General features: G+C 40.2%; 1 protein-coding gene across 1 annotated transcript in view; it reads left to right on the top strand.

The window, feature by feature from the left end:
- The window catches only part of LOC122772523 (FERM domain-containing protein 5-like), a 53,994-nt gene that overhangs the window by 901 nt on the left and 35,067 nt on the right, over window positions 1-18,026 (top strand). The gene's annotated exons all lie outside the window — the stretch shown is intronic.

Here is an 18,026-nt window from a genome sequence, read left to right on the forward strand (position 1 = left end):
TCCTAGATGTGAATTGATAAAATACTGATCCAAATGTGTTGGGATTCTTAAAGGGATAGTGGGGATTTTTGTGGTTGTATGAGACACTGATGCACAGTCAGCGTTGAGTTTGTTGTGCACGTCACCAGCGTGCCATCAGACCTAAGGTTAACCTGGGACACAGACAACAACCAAGAGGACACAAGATCCATGTTTCCATCAGGGTACAGTTCGTTTTGGTACGGTATGGTATGGTTTGGAACGGAAAAGCCCTGGATCAGGCTTGAGTTTTGACTGGAAACAGTACCTTAGTAGGCGTGGTAGACGATGTACCAGTGTGACGACAACAAACGCAACAGACAACAATGGAGGACATCCAGCAGTTTGTTGCTGTTTGTCTCACAAGTTGTTATGCATCCGAAAAGACTGCGAGCGTTGAAGAAACACCGGTCACAAGGGAGTGACGCCTTTTCTGTCACCCAGTCACCAGCACCACCCGTACCCAAGGGAAAGATACCGAAAACTTGAACGATTGGGGCCCATTATTTTGGTACTATTCCTCATGGAAATGCAGTGGAAACACACCAAAGGAAAAAGGCTCATCTTAACTTTGCTTAAATACACAGTATGTCATTTCTACCTCTAGGGGTCTATAAATCAAAACAGTAATAGAAGTCCTCTGGAATCATGGGAAATCTGGTCCAGGAAGAGCTTTGGTGGCAGAGCATGCAGGAAGCAAGCTATGTGCTTTATGTAGCTCTGCGCAGGACTCGTAAGAGAGTATGGGAGAGAGTATAGCGTGTGTTTGCGGTACAGAACAGTTGCTGCGTTGGTGCTCATTATATTCAGTCAAACTTTTGACACTGACAGAACATTATGACACTTTTCCACAGTTCTAGACTCTACTCTGCTTGGTTTGGTATCAGGCAAGTTGTTTTACATTACTATGCAGGCGGGGTCGTCATAGCACAGCTGCACCCATTCGTTATTTTAAATGGAGACGCACAACAGACACACTCACAGATGAGAGCGACACACATCCGCTGCCACACAAAACCATACAAGAAGTTGCTAAAATATTGTAAGTTTCAGGAAACAAATACTAAGTACATGTATACATATTTTTGGAAAAATACATTTAGCATAAAAAAATATTTATAATATAAACAACATTTATATATTTGCTCTTTCTCTTCAATTTATTATGAAAGTGTTTCGATTTAAAACAAACAGCTTCCTGTGACCCTCTAATGAATGTTGCCTCCATTATTCTCAGTTTCCTTTTGCAGTTGTGGCATTAGCTACAATATGAGACCGTTACAGGTTTTTATTTGTTGTTGACTCAGTGGAAGACAAGCTTTTTTTCTTCTATTTGTCACTTCTGAGGCTGTTGTTTGTGATGCAGCTGTACACGATGCAGTCGGACAGAATTTATTGTAAGTATTTCTTTGATTGTGTTGTAAAGCTGACCTTGTCTGGTTACTGTGTGTGTTTTTCTTCTGCGACAGGCTTATTCAGAAGTTCCCCTTTACTCACTCAGCCCCCTTGGTTGAGGCATTCGTCTGTTTTCTTGTACTTGTTAAACAAAATCAATTGCTGTAGTGACATGGATGAAGTCGTGACAGTCAGTAAACAGACCGTGTGTTTCTAAGCAAGAGAGTGGAGGAGTAAGAACAAGCAGTTAATGTGTTTCACCTCCTTTGTAAATGGAGTGCAGCTGTTGTTTTTGCAGAGTGCATCATCTAATACCTGGTCTTTGAGCTCCTGCGTGAGCAGTGTTTGATGCTTGTTACATGAATGGATTCAAAAGCTGCTGGATTAGACAGCACACAAAGACCATCACCATCAACTTGTTCCTACGATCTGACGGCAAAGTAGATGCAGGCGCTTAGCAAGTTAAAGTGTCAGTGCTCCGGGGACAGACATTTTTATGACAGTCTCTGGTCTTTCCCTGGATGTCCTCATAGCTCAGGAAGTATCACCAACAAGTGTGGTTGTGAAACATTTTTCTTCATGTTTCATCTGTAGCCTGTCCCACACTAGAGGATAAAAAAACGCACACACATCGCACACACAACAGCTATTAACTGACAACGCCAACGACAGTCCACCTCCTTGTCTGTTTATGTTCTGAAGTCACGTTAAATCACGCGAGTTTTCTGTGAGATCTTAAATCTGACTGGATCGTCTAGTCTGTGCTTTCTCAGGATTAAAACAGTGAGAATCGGTTACAATGTTTGTTGTGTCTGTGGTCTCCCACGTTTTTAAAATCAAGTCAGACAGGCAAAGAAGAACGTGTTCATGGGATTTTCCATTAACTTTGCAGCACAACTTATAGATTTAATGGCAATGTCTTACAACAAAAACATAAGATAAGTGCAGCCTGCACTTGTTCCATCTTGACCTCTGAGCAGCTCCTTCACCCAGTCATGATGGAAAGTTTTTGGCAGAAATCACACAACGGGGACAGAATGCTTAATTTCTACTGCGGCCTCGATTGAGTGGGATCAGCTCTCTATTGCCATTATTGGTTTAGTCTATGTGATACAGAGGTTTACACCAGTGGCGGTTGCTGGTCTTTGAAACAGGGGAAGCTAATTTCAGTCCCAGATATTTATACATACATTCTTACAAAATTTCTACGGACAACTAGGAAACACAATACTTATTGATTTACAAATGAAAATGGGCTATAACACCGAGCAAATAACACAACCAGATATTTGTCTACAGACTTCCCTCGCAAAATCCACACAGGACTGAGGCAGAAAAGGTTCTGCTGTCGTGTGTTTCTACTACACTGTCAATCAAAAACTGGCCCCGCCATTCAGACAGTTCCTCCAATCATGAAGCAGAAGCCCAGTGTCCACACCCGGCCACCACCCCATCCACTGTCGTGGAAGCCGAGCTTCCCTGGAAGTGACACTTGTGCCGCATCTGTCCAACCGCCGTCACACTCACCGCAGTGTGCCGTCCCATAGAGAACAGTTGAAGATGAGCTTAAGTGGTGGAGGCTGCTACGGGAATGCGAAAATCATGTAACACGATCCATCTTCAACACCTCATTCTGAACAAGCTTGTTTTTAGTATTAAACATTCATTAATGAAACATGAATACAACATAGTACATATTTGACGACATTTTAGAGGAAGCTGAACTTCCCTTGCTGTCTTAGAGCAATTGCCACTGGTGTATACCCACTACAAAGGCCAGGATTTCCATTTTAACACTTGAAAAGTGGACAACAGTATACTCACTGCACCACTGATTGGTATATTTTAATATTTCTATCTATCTATTCTAAAATATGCCATTATTTCAAAGAGTCTTGATGAAGGAACTTGTTATCGTATAGAATGAGATTGTCAGTAACACAGATTGTTCACACCAATCGTAGAGGGAGAGGATGTGTTACTCAGCGCTGCACATGACCTGAGTGGTTCCTGCTGTCTGTTTTTGACAACCTCATACTGTAAGCATAGTATGACAGAAGAGAAACTGGGACCTGGCTGTGCCTAATGGGAACATAAAGAGGATTAGTGGCTTAGCCAATTATCTAACATTTTCTCACATAGTGTATCTGGAAGTAAACACATCATTTCCATCTGCTTAGGTTACAAAACAAGGGCCAGACTGAAAATGACATTGTTGGCTCACTGAAGATGAGAGCAGATAGCTGCTGCTGCTCCCTGCTCATGTTGGGAGATGTGGCCTAGAATGAAGGGCCCTCATGAGGCTCAGCACCTGTCATAGTCTCCATTTAGCTCAATTAGCCTACACCTTGAACTTTTGCTGCAATAATGAAATCACCTCATAGGGGAATGATGGAAGATACTGTATGACCTTCAAAAATGGGGAAAAAAAACAAAAACGTGTTAAAGTGAAGAGGAAGTGGAGGATCAGACAAAGCTGTTTGTTTGTTAACATGCGTCACAGACCGATCTCTTCAATTCACTATTTTACAATACAATAAATATAAAATGTAAATAAAAACATAAATGCAATAATATACGGTGTATAATATGTCATCCATTTGATCAGTTACACAATAAACCTCAATTGTTTTCCAGTTATGATTATTGAATGATCAATGAACCATACACATGCTTCTCAGCCACATCCAATGTAGATCTGATACAGGTCTTGTTTGGCAGTTGCACACTGGGGTGTGGCTAAATCTCAGAAAAGCATCACTGAAATTAATATTCCTCCCATGTTGTAAAATATAACCATCAGAGATAGAAAGTAAGATGAATGGCAGGATAGTATTGATCCAGAGAGATGTACCTCATCAGTGGTTGAGTCACCTGGCACCGGCCTGTTCCTGTATATAGCTCACAAATGAAATTAGGAACGCTCCCAAATGCAGAACTTGGAAGGAGCTCCTGTGGTTTTGCGCTGTGAATGCATTATTAAAATAGGTTGCTCTTGTCTCCTGAGTGGTCTCCCTGCACTCATACTATTTTCTTCCTGGTGTGCACAACTAAAATGGGAATAAAACGTGTAACATATTTTGTTTTTCTACATGGACCTGTTCTGCTGCTTATGTTGCCTTCACCTCAACATGTGTGAACTGAAATAATCATGAAGGCTCATTTTTCCCCCTAAACTGACCAATCATTTAAGTGTGATTAGTTATTGAAATGGATCCAAACGAAACCTTTATCAACTAAGAAGGCTCATGAAGGCGTGCTATGGTTTGTTGTCGAAAGAAGAAAACATCAGATACAGAGTGTTAATCCCAGTTTAAGTGTGAAATGGCTGCTCTTTACTTCAGCTGACCAATATACAGTATAACATTACACTAAAGTACATCTAATTCTTGACATATCACCATTCACTTAAGAAGCCAAAGTTTTGAGTGTATGTAGATTTGTGCATGTTTCACGCTTCCAACTTATCCACGTCATCCAAATAAGAAATTATTATTGATTATATTCACCTTTTTAATAGAAGCATGTGGTTTTAATGAAAGGGTAAATCAGTAAAATGATCCTGTTGAGACTTGTTGAGGTTATGCACATGCATGAATCCACTGTAAATGCAACTGCTGTAAAAAAATGTCTCTGTCTGAGCTTAGTGGATCTGATCAGCAGATGAGAACTTAATTCTGCTCAGATTTGAAGCTCCCACGTGTAAGTAAATGGGAAATATTAAGATGTTCTTATTATATTTTGAGACATCTAGTGAGCGACTGTTAATAGTTTGTCTCTCACGCAGGAGCTAAATGTTTTACTCGTAGCACCTTGAACTGTAAGAATAGCGGTGCTAAAAAAAAGGCCACTGTTCTGTCCGCCTTCCTTGATGAGGCAGTAATTATTCACTTAATTCTTACCGGACAGAAGAGCACACATTTTATCTGATGGCCAAACATTTAGCTAACAAGCATGGGATTCAGAGAGAGCTGCTTTCCCATAACGACCTATAGGCAGGGAATGCTGGTCCCCTAATTCTAACCAGTGAAAGCTTAATGTAGAATAACAGTAGGATGTGCATTAGACAGAGCTTCTGCTTATCAGCCTCACTGCACATGAGTCGTGTGCATTTGAAATCTGTTAGAAATGCGTCTTCCTAATGTGGAGAAAAGTGTGAAATAAGCCTTCAGGGCTTTAGTGTGTGTTGTCAGATTTGGACATTCAGGTGTTGACTATATGTGATGTGGTACATTGTTCTTGTTGTGTCTTCCTCTTTTTATTTTAGGTTTAATTAAACAGAGCGTGAAAATAACAGAGTCTAATTCCCTGTATGTGCACAAAGCTGCTTCTGATTCTGATGAACTGTAAAAGTTTGGTCATCGGTGAATCCAAGCTACCAATTAATTCCAGCTAGTTTCAACCAGTGCAGATGATTTTGTCATGTTTAATATAATTAGTGTATTTTAACCACCGATTCTTTGACTTCTCTACTCAAAGTTTTACATTGGGTTTTAATCTCTATCGAGTTTTTATGTTGTAAGTCTCCATAACATACACGTCCAACATAGAAGCAAAAACAATAAGATAATATGCCTTTACCGAACAGATTATAGTACTTTAATACATAAAGTGTTCATGGAAGGAACATCATGCAACCTTGAGACAGATTTGATCATTATTTCAGGATCTTTCAGTTTGACTTTAAAATACTCTGCATCAAGATGCTGCACATTTTCCTAAATTCATTCAATTTGGGAGGAAAATATGAATCTCATGTCACCAGAATGTATCCACATGTTTAGTCAAAGTTTCGATGCAGTCATTTTCCAAGGATTCGTGTAGAGTAGACGTATTAAACCTCAGAGGCACATGGTTTTGTATGGAAGAGTCAAAGTTTTCTCTGCAAACTCTCTTTCTCTTTGCATCGCTCCCTGTTTCCCAGGTCTTCTATTCCCTTTTTGTCTTTAAGTGCTGGTCAGCTTGTTGAATTTCACAATATCGCACATCATTTTCCCTTATTTTTCACCTTAATTTCTTCTCCTTGTCTCTCTGTCCCATCACACGGTAGCACTGCAGCTGAGCATATGAATGGACTTGCCCTGACTGAACCTGACACTGGTAGACAACACAGCAAAGACATAATGTACGTGACACAGCAAGAGGTTGCTAGAGGCGCATCACTGCAGGCTTATAGGCATTACAGCCATTGCTGGGCATTTAAAAGGCAGATAGTATGCAGAAGAGGCGGTACCAGATTTGATCAGCGTTTTATCTGTTAGGTATGACAATGTCAGTCAGTTGGAATATGTCATCAACAACCTGCCATGGAGATGAATCTTTGGTGTAGCACTTTTACTAGCATTAGAAGGCTGCTAGTGTCACCATCTGCGTTGCTCCCCTAGGTGTCACACGCTCATTCACTTCCTTTTTCTTGAATGAAATCCAATTTCTCTCTCGCAACCAAAATTTCACAGCAGGGAAAAGTGTGAAATGTGCAATTTATGCAGCCTCTGCCGTTTTCTCTCAGTGATGAATCTCATCTCTCAGGCAGTGCCGTGTGTAGTTGCTGATGGAAAAATTGTAGAAGATTTGGTCACGAGTACATAGAGTCAGACTGACCTTTATCAGTAACAGATACATTGAAGATTTGTTTTGCACAGCGTGGTGTCCCCGGTATGTGTGGTGTTAATTCTGTGTCTGAAACATAATTAAGAAATGTTCCTGTCATATTTGGGAGGCATGAAAGAGATTATGGTTTAATGTGGGAACTGAGCAGGAGCCAGACTCTAACCAGCGAAAGGAAATCAACCTCACCTCGACTCGTTTTGGAGCAGTTACAGCTCAGGGATTATGTGTATTCACACTAGCAAAGACCGAGAGATGCTCTTAAGTAAAGTGCTTTAAAAACAGATGATGTTTTTGTCGTACTCTACATATGCATGTCTCCTTTTTAACACTCAGCTTCAGTAAGGTATGCCATGTCGCCAGTGAGCAGCGATCATGCTGTGAATATTCGCAGAATGAAGCCTCTCAGTGCTGGTGGATATCAGACTGACAGAGAAATCTTCCTCACACTGTCAGTGGCTGTACAGCAGGAACGTCTTCAAATGAATAACAGAAAAAAAAGAGGGGTGTCTTCCCTGACACGCGCTTTGCTCTTTGCTCTCTTCTCTCTTTTTTATGTCAGACTTGAAAAGCTTCAACAGGAAGGCAGAGGCTTGCTGTTGAGTTCAACATATCATGGGGGAAAGTTGAGACACAGTAGTGATCTCGTCCAGGCCGATGTTGGCCAACACTGAACTTGCTGCGGATGAAGTGTATCGTTCATCCTGTTGGGATTTTTGGTCAGAGATGCATGAGTGTAATGTATTATTCATAATACGCTTCCTCCTGGTTCCACTGGTTGTTTTTTAATCACCATATTAATGAGGTTTACACCTGGAAACTTGTTTTTAATACAGCATATCTTCTCCTAATTTGCTGCATATCTGATTTTATTCTGTACAATATTTGTGTAAAACTAATAATGATATTATTGTGAGTAGTGAGTTTTTCAGTCAATTCTAGAGTAGTTTTAATGATCAATTTCCATTACTAGTTTTTATCTGTTATATTATTAGGATACTTTATAATTTGGATCAGCATATATGCTGGACTTTTTATGTTCTCCAATCCTCTGTCTTTGGCAACATAATCTGTGCTTTCTCACATTCTTGGTGATAACAAAACCCCTCATAATAGCATTTCCTGCATCTGAGATGTTTAAAGTCATATGTTTATGTGTATTGTTATTATATTATATATTAATATATTATATCATTCATATAATAATATATTATATTAGGCACAATTGCCACATGGACAGTTCGCCGGTCCATCACACATAGAGACAAACAGCCCTCCAATCTCACACCTACAATCAATATAGAGTGTCCAATTTACCTAAACCTGGACAGTTACTATTTCAGTCAATTAATAAATGTGGAGGATGTAGCATGTAACGTCTTATAGCTACTACCTTAAAGAAAAAAGCTTAGCTTTTAGATGATGACATCTTGTAAGGCCGCCTGCTGACTTAGCACATTACAAAGGCCGCCGCAGTGCACACGTGCGACTCATGATTGTGACGCAAATCCACAAAAGTTTAGAGAGAAAAATCAGCAGTTACCTCACAGTTAAATGTCAGTTTAATGTTTCTTTATGATTCTTAGCCATGGAAGTCTGTGGAGTCAGCAACGTTTGACTCAGCTGCACCAATGAATTACTCTGTGTATCATACATAGGTTTACATTATACTAATAGAAAGTGGCGATGTCTGTGTTGTTTCAGGCCATTGAGTTGTGGTCTGTGTGTGCGCGCTTGTGTTACTTGTCCTCTCTTGGGAATGTGTGCATCCAAAAATGTACTTTAAACATACAGTACATAGCTAATCATAGGAGAATGATGTTTGTAATTAAGGGTGGGTAAAACATTCTTAAACAATTGTCTGTATAATGCAGTATAATTTAATAGTATCACTTTTGTTTTAATTAAACACCTGTTACTATGCTGCATTAGATTTAGCTGCATGTATTCTATAAATGGGTATCAGGGCACTAAATCGGGAATGTTTCCTGAGTGTGTTATGTTAGCAGGTAAGGACAAACAACCTACTTCTTTATCACTTAGGTTGAAGCACTTCTTGTAAATTGTAAATGCAATCATGCCACAGCAGGTAATTATGAGCACACGAGAGGTAAACCGTACAATTCAACTCCAGTTTTTATCAGCGGTTGTAAGAGGTCAGTGTATAATCTAATGTTTTAAGTAGTATAACAGTAGAATTATTCCAAAATATCTGATATCTATCATGATAATTATTGACTAGTTTGATAATGTTTTTAACTTAAGTACAGACCTTTTTAAATTAGTGTTTACGTTGTTTAGATTCAGATTAACGTAAGATAACTTATCTTACAGTCTTTTTTTTCCTAGTAGAATATAACATAGAATACAGTGATAGTAAATCTTAGCTGCTTATGTCTTTTTTGTCTTATATGGTTTACACTGTCAATAATCATCATTACCAAAGACAAACCCGTCCTGTCACATCATCCGTACGTACCACTCCGGATCTCCGTCATTGTAAGGAAGCTGCACCTCTTTTCTTTTTCTTTTTTTTTTTGCTCCGCTCTACAGTCCGCGAGTCTGCTGAGGTCTATTTTTAAACCCTTGCAACGGCAGAGAAACCCTATGTGTGTGGAATACTAAGTACGCCTCCTCTTACTCACACGTGCTCAGTCCCTTGCACAGTCAGCTCACTTCCACATGCAGAGTGGTGCACACTTAAGTCAAGCGGCAGCCGAAGAGCCCTCACTTCTCCTCACGCCCCTCTTGCTCGTCCTCTTGCATTCCTCTGTGGACACAAACAGAAATTCAATCGGCTGTATTTTCCTATACATTTAGTACATCAGTACAACGCAGTACATCAACTTTGTTGCAGAAGTCTTGACTCTTCTGGCCAGGAAGAATGTCTGACTGTATTTTTCCACGATATTGCAGAGACTGCGGAGTTTCCTCCTGGTGGCTATTGAGTATAATCTTAATAAAATCTGCATAAATTGAGTTGGTCATCATACAAGCACTGGATGGTAATTGTAGTTTTGTGCACAATTAAGTTGTTTAGCTGAAGTTTATCATTTTTAAGTGAATTAATGTCCTTTATATTATCAGTATCATTATGTCTTATGTTGTCTGAATTAACGCTGAAACACAGCAGCAACACTGTGCTAATAAAGCAAGATACTGTAGCTGCTTATGGTTGGGGTATGGCTGCTGAAAATTCCAGGAAGCACCCACAAAAACTTCAAAAAAGAACGTTCAGCAGTTTGACGGATGCATTTACATTATAAGTGGTTAGTGTATGGGTTGGGGCTGGTGTGGGATCACCTAGACGTAAGTCATGTATAGGTGCTGCCAGTGTTTGGCAGAATTCCTTAGTGGGTGACAGATGTTTCCACTGGATCATCAATTTGATTGTGCAGCTGTTAAATGCGAGCCAAGTTGTGATTGCCTGTTGTGTGAGCAGAGAGTGAGTGAGTCTCTTTGATGGGACGAAATGATCGTCGAGTAAATGTAAATCAAAGCAAGAGTGTTCAAGAGGAAGCCTACACACAAAAAGAAATTCAAATGTTGAAAAAGAAATGTTTCTCACTGATGAAAACACCGTTTGACATTTCCTTCACCCATCGGGGCAATAAACAAACTGCTTTTCGACATCGTCCTCTGTCTCACTTAGGTTTACAATAAGACCCATTTGAGTGCCCACATATTCACAGAAACACACACGGACAGATACGCACAGCCACGACGCACTAATTCAAACCCTGCCCTCTGCCAGCAGCAAGCAATTCATCTATTCCGGACACATTTTTCATCAATCACCGCAACTCCGATGGTCACAGTATGAAATATAGATTTGTACTTCCACAGAAAAAAGTGATTGGGTAGATTGGCACTCGGCCTTAATGAGATCGTGGTGTCCTTTGTAAGAATCTAACTTTTAAGATACTTAGCAAGACAAAAGGAAAGATACTGTATGTGTTCTATTGTGCTTTGTTGTTGTTTTTGTTTATTTGGGAGATTCTTCTTTTGGGAGAAGTTTCTTACTGCATGAAATGTTTCACACGTTTTACACATTTGAAACAAATCTATAATCTATATATGCATTTTTATTTATTGTCAACCCTTTTGAAAATGGAGTTTCTCTCAAAATTGAGAAAACTATTTTTTTGGAAACCCATCACTCTATGAAATATTATAAAACTCTGTTTTGGTAACCCAGAAAAATAGAATCACCTCATATGACACAATTAAAACTCTCTGAGGTAGGTAAATCCTGAGTAGATGCAAATGGGAGAGGCTACTAGATTTTCCTTACTTTTTTCTCATTTCCTAAAGAATTGTGATATGGATCTGATCTAATCAGCTTTACTAGTCCTTTATTTATTATTCATTTATTTGTTTATTTACTGACATGTAATAGACATAGCTTATTTTGCAGAAAGACCTTGTCGTATAAGGCTACTTCCACACACGTAGACTACATAGTGAATTTAAACAGACGATTAAGGCTATTACAAATGTTTAATTTTCTCTCACGTTCCAACAGAAGACGGGTCGTTCAGTTTGCTGACATCACCGCTGTTTATGTGCAACAGATGGAAAGTCATTAAGAGCAAAAATACATTTTATGTTTAATTAAATTCTGCTTCATCATCTCCTCATTTAAAGGGATAGCATATGATCTGCCAAAGTTATTAACAAGAACTTTACTGTAGTGAGAAATCTCTGTGTCCAGCTGTCAAGGCAAGAAAATATTAACTCCAGAAATAAAAGCTTTTTATCATATGAAATGATTTCCAGCACAACCAGACAGCTAATTAGATTCCTGAGCTTGGTTTCTTGGCTTCAGACATCAAGACAAGGGCACCACTTGGGTTTTAACTGAGGATAAAATGCAGGCTTTTTTATTCTCCTACTTCCTTTGTTTCCAAGTGGTTTCTTTCTCTTATTGTCAGCCAGTTTCTCAGCCCTTTATTTTTATATATTATTACTATTATTTATGTCTCTGCGGAGCCTTATCCGGATCTCACATCCTGTATATCAAAAGACCGGGAGAGTTCTCGAATGCAATTAAGGCGGCTGATGTGAGTTTATGCAGGGAAACCGTCGCTGCATTTACATTTGCTCAGCATGTTCCATTTTTATGAAAGACAGTGGAGACTCATTTCAGTGGCAGGTTTTCCACTTTCTCAGCGATGCATGCCCCTAGTGTTCCCTGTGTCTGTTTGATTGTAAGACTGACTTACTGATTACTCTGTCCCAGCACAGCTATTTTGACAACATGGAAACAATTCATGATGGTTTAGCTTGATTACATGAGGTTATTGTGCTTTTCTTTTGGAAAATAGTCTTACTTCTAATGACCCAGTATAGATTTACACTAGACACTGTGGATTATGTCTTGTTTGGCTTTGAATCAGGTTTTGTGCAACACAAGGGGCTTTCATTAAAGCTCCAGTCACTGCGTTTACATGCATATTAAAGACAATAATTCAGCTTTCTTAATGTCAAGTTAGTCCTACTAAAATCAAGCTAGTCTTAGTCGGACTAATATCCCTGGATAATGCAATTCATAGTCCGATTACTCCTGCATGTATCGGCTTAGTCAGACTGGAGTCGGACTTGGCGTTCTGTGAATGCACCAAAATGTGCGTCTCTGAGGCAGAAGTAGAAGGAGACGACGTGGAAACTGCAGTACTGTTGCCGGAAATCACACGTTGATGGCGTCTTTCTGCAGACAACACAGCAACAGATCCATGCGCCATCTAATTTGTATCACGATTGACATGTACGGCGGGTATACGAAACATACAGAGCCACAGCACCGTCCATCTCGCTGTTTGCCTTTTTTTTTTTCTGTGACATAAAGGTCAACAGGAAACTGAGATACAGCGCCACCTACGGAGGCGGAGTCAAATGTACACAGCCACTTCTCCCATTCCCAAGCAGGTCAGGTCACCCCAGTGGCTGTCGCATACCCGAAACGAAGTGTAAGCTTCGTCTTAAAGAAAGATTGTCCATTCGTGCTGCTGTAGAAACATGGCTGCACAAGATGGTGCCTTCTGTAAAGCAAAGCCTTTGCCTATAGCACATATAAAAGGTTTATTTTCAGGCTATGAAAACCAAACAACTTTGAATGTATCACGGATATACACATATGCAAACATACATAAATGTGTATGTAATAACCCTAACACCCTAATGTCTTCACACTCATGGCTGTGTATTGTGTCGTCACAGCAGTACTGGCCCAGCTAACCGGCCCAGTGACTTTCCATCATCCTTGGATTTTTTTTTTTTGGAATGCTGGGGAACTATGGGTCTCCATGGCAACAAGATTATTACATCACTACTCTACAGCTGCTGTCGTCAAGCTGGGGTTTAGCCAAGCTGTGCGGCAGCCCAACAGTGACGCACACACACACACACACACACAGGGCAAATAATGCTGATGGCACACACATTGTCTTTGAATATGAAATGGGGTTAGGGTTAAAAGTTTAGAGGCATTAACTGGTTATGCTTAAAGTTATAGGAATAATAGGAATAATACTTTATTTAAACTGTCCAGATTGATGGGAGTCAATGAGTGTCCTAAGAATAGCTGTGTAAACCTGGCATTCATGCATGTTTCACTCTCAATATTTGGTCACTACAGATGTTTAAATCTGCTTTTTGTCTTAAATTGATCAAATTTGATTGTTAATGTTTACTCTGCCTGACTAACTTTTAACTCTACAAACCCCTCGTAGCCATTCTGAACAGTACTCTGATGTGTTACAGATCAACCAATCAGATGATCAATGAAAAAGTAATAACAATCAGGAGATTAGTCAGAAATACAAAGAAGCATTCATTGCATACCTCCCCAATAGTACGTTTAGAAAGGACAAGACGTGGAGAATGTAGGATAAGAATGAGAGGAATGTGACAATGACAAGTCAGTCAGTCATCATCTACCGCTTTATCCTCCACCAGAGGGTCACGGGGGGTGCTTTGTCAATCTCAGCTACATCGGGCGATAGGCGGGGTACACCCTGGACAGTTCGCCAGTCCAACGCAGGGCCACACACAGCTAGAGACAAACAACCATTCACTCTCACACTCACTCCTACGGTCAATTTAGAGTGTCCAATTCACCTAATCCCCACATTGCATGTTTTTGGACTGTGGGAGGAAGCCGGAGAACCCGGAGAGAACCCACGCACACACGGGAAGAACAAGCAAACTCCATGCAGAAAGGCCCTTGTTCCAACCGGGGCTCCTCGCTGCAAGGCGAGAGTGCTAACCACTACACCACCATGTGGCCCACAATGACAAGTCATTTATGTAAATTAATATATATAGATGTTTTTTTTTATCAAATTTAAGGGAACTTGAAATCTCAGTGAGCATTAACAGGAGCACAGCACTGTCCTGAGGATCACTCGCTTTCTCCTCTACCTGTAGCATCCTTTACCCCAGTTTGATTTTTGCCTTTGGGAAGGTTAGTCCTTAAAGTGTTTGACACTCTTTAAATAGGGTTAACAGTCTATGTTAGCCCAGTTTCCAGTGGGCTGTGTCCCTGTGGATGCCTGTGACAGATGGCTGCAAGAAAGAAGTAGTACCCATTGCTGGGTGGTATGCGCAAATGCAAAGGTTGGGGTTGTGATTGGTACAAAAAGGTCTGTCAGCATCAGGCATGTCATTTGTGTCGCTTCAAACCAGCTGGCTCCCTCGTCTTTACCATGTTCCTCCTGGTCACGTTGTTTCAAGAGCGAGAGCGGGGTTGATAAATAAATCCACTTTGTCCCTCACATACTGAGTCATCCAGTTAGTGTTATGGCGGCAGCTGGAGAGTCGGTATGTTTACGTGACTGAAAAACTCAATTCATTGTTGTTAGTCCAACTAAACATGTCAGTCTGACTGAAATTGTATTTAATCTGTTTTTTAAAGTCAGACTAACACTCGACAATGATCGACAAGCTAAACTGGAAACCAATTAATAGTAATAAGCTGAAAGGGGGCATATCACCATCTAGTGTAGTGGAGGCAGACATACTTCAGTCAATAAATCGATTCCCCTGTAATGCTTTTATACTGGAACAAGAAGTAGTCCAATTGAACGGCATAGCAATAACCTTTGCTCAGATTAACTGTGCATGGAAATGCACCGTGTGTTTACCAGAGGGCATCGTGTTCTCCTGCTTCAGCAGAGGTCAAAGTGACCTTGCTGCTTGAGTGAACTGCATGTCAGTGGTGTTCCTGCAGCTGACCGGAACATCGAGGCGTGTGCAGCGTGTTGTGGGCCCTTGGGTCACAATAAGAGGAGAGAGTTGTGAGCTTTGACTGGAAGGACGAAGGAGGGAGAGAGGGAGGATGGAGGGATGAGAGAGAGGTTTCCACCTAGTTGGCTGTGTGCGGGTTGCATAAGATAAATGGAATTTTACAGTACACAACGAAGTGGGATTAAATTATAATATATTCTGACCATGAGTGTTACCTATCCTGTGTCCCTGGCAGGTCCACACCTTAGGTAATTAAATAAGAGTTATATCACCAACATGTGTCATTATTAGAAATGTATAAATTGGATGTAGGATGTGGAGAACAATGCAGCAGAGTGAGAGGTGAGGTCCCGGCGAATATAGGGACAGAGATGACAAGAGATGAGGAGAAAATAAGAATAAACTATGCAAACTATAGCTTCTGCGTGGTTTTGATCCCATACAATATGAACTTCTTATCTTTCAACTTTGTGCATTCACTTCCACCACTACTACTTGGCTTTAACCAGAAGCATAGAAAAAAATCATACAGTGTATGTAAGTGATGTACATTGACAGGGTTTAACAATGAAACATGTTGTTGGAATTCATCTTGTCAGCTCTCCATGTATACACACTAGTTAATTCATAAAGCAGCTATCATTGGAATAGCCTTGTTAAAATGCACGTTAAATAGCTCCATATTCTGACAGCTACACTGAGTGCTCATGCGTCCATGGGTCTCTCGTTCCCCATTCCCACTGGTCAGAAATGCTGCATGTACAAGGGTTTTTATAGGTCTGAATCGGCATTAGTGGGAACATAAGAAAGACTCAGGTGAACAGGGAAATTTCTTCTTCCTCTGCTTCGTTTTTTTTGGCGATGATGCAAACCTAAGACACACATCGATCTTAGGTTTGCATCATCATAGCAAACCGTTATCATTATAGCAGTTACTAATGAAATATGTTGGTGAACCTTACTTTTTACAACTTGGGACATTGCTCAACATTTCTCATTTCATCTCACTTAATTTCATCGACGACCGAAAAACCTCTTGCTCACCATTGATTTTAAAGGAGGGACCAAAGCAAAAAAAAAATGTGTGTAGAAATTTCAAAGCACCAGTGAGTTTTGTTTCTGGCAAATTTCACACAAATGTGATGCAGAGGTGAAAAAACACCACAGGGCAGACCTGAGAATGGTGTTATTCACTTTTTATGAGCTGGGTATTCACATGCATTTTAGTGTGAAAACTTCCATCTCAGGACTAAGACTGTCATTCTTAGAGAAGAGCCAGAACTCCTGGAATTAAGCTTTTCGTCTGCAAGTAAATGTCATGGCTTGTGATTATGTCATTCTCATTCTGAAGAACAAATATTGTTTCTCTTTTTAACAAAAAATAAATGTGACATCATACACATTCCCAAAAAACAACCTTGTTGTTTACTCAGCAAAATGTCCCTCACCTGAAGTCTTAAATTGGGAAATGTCAAAATGAGTAATGGTTGACCTTTATTAAAGTGACGAAGATGTGAATTTGTTCAGTCACAGCACAATGCATCTACTTGTTTTATTTCACCCTGAAAATGAGCAAACTGTTCACAAACCCCACGCCTGCATTAGTCCGTAATTCATATTTGATTGTATTCCTTATTAGTGCAAAAGATAAAAATATATCCTAAAATATGAAATGTGAAAGCATTATATTAAGTGAAAAGGGAAGAGGTAAACACAAAAAATATTGCACAATCCTCTTCAGGCAGATATCACAACTGTATGTGTGAATGTTGCTTTGTCACCATGTAATACATTGATGGCTGTGGGGTAAAATCTCTTCTTATACATCTTATGTGTTTTCTGACGCAGCGGTTTAGCGCTCACGCAGATGCAGAATGTACATACTGGTTGCTCATTGGCTGTAGCTGATGCACCGTGTGCGAGTATAACCATGCTGATCCGAGGCAGTGTCACAGCTGGTCGTCAGTCTTGGTCAGGTAGGCGTGTCCCAGGCTGTAATTACACATGAGGACAAATGAATGCTCTCAGGTTAACAAAATGTTGTTTGCCGTTGAGCAAATGTAACCATAGTGATGGTCTTCATGTGTCTTTCATGGAAATAATGAATCAATATGTTCCCAAGCTTGAGATTTATGAATTGTCAAAACAATTGTGTTTCCTCTGTGTGAGGATAATCTGTATGTCTGCCATGCTCCTCCTCCCTCCCAGGGCTAATCTGAATCTCAAAGTCAATTTCCAATGCAAAGGATGAATTATTGCGCCACAGAAGCTCATAATGATACTGAGGCCTCGAAACCTTATTTGATCTCAATTAATCTATCTCTGTTGAGATGAGTTGCTCCAAGTCTGGTGGGCTATTTCGCTGAAAACTTGACATCATTTGTTGATTTGACAGTTCAATGTTAAGCATCCCTGACTGTTGTTAAGAAAAACCTCTGCTCTGTAAGAGCTCACTCGCAGGTTATTTAAGTGCACTCAGTTTACTGTGCAGCAACAATCCTGCACACATTAACTGTTCGCCTTCGGCTAATATGCCGACATGGATACTATGGGCATGTGGCTTAAATAGGTCATATTCATGTGTCAGTCATCCTCATTATAACGCGGCACATGAATAGAAATGAGGCTTGTTATGTTAGCGGCTTGGCAACAAATGAACTCAGCACTTAGCTGCCAGTTATGGCTCCTCTCCTGAGCACAGTGAGAGCTCCCTCCGTTCTCTGTGTACAACACTGGGACACTGTTTTTACAATTAGACA

This window comes from Solea senegalensis, linkage group LG7 (genome assembly GCF_019176455.1).
Source record: "Solea senegalensis isolate Sse05_10M linkage group LG7, IFAPA_SoseM_1, whole genome shotgun sequence".
In the NCBI taxonomy this organism is placed as follows: Eukaryota; Metazoa; Chordata; class Actinopteri; order Pleuronectiformes; family Soleidae; genus Solea; species Solea senegalensis.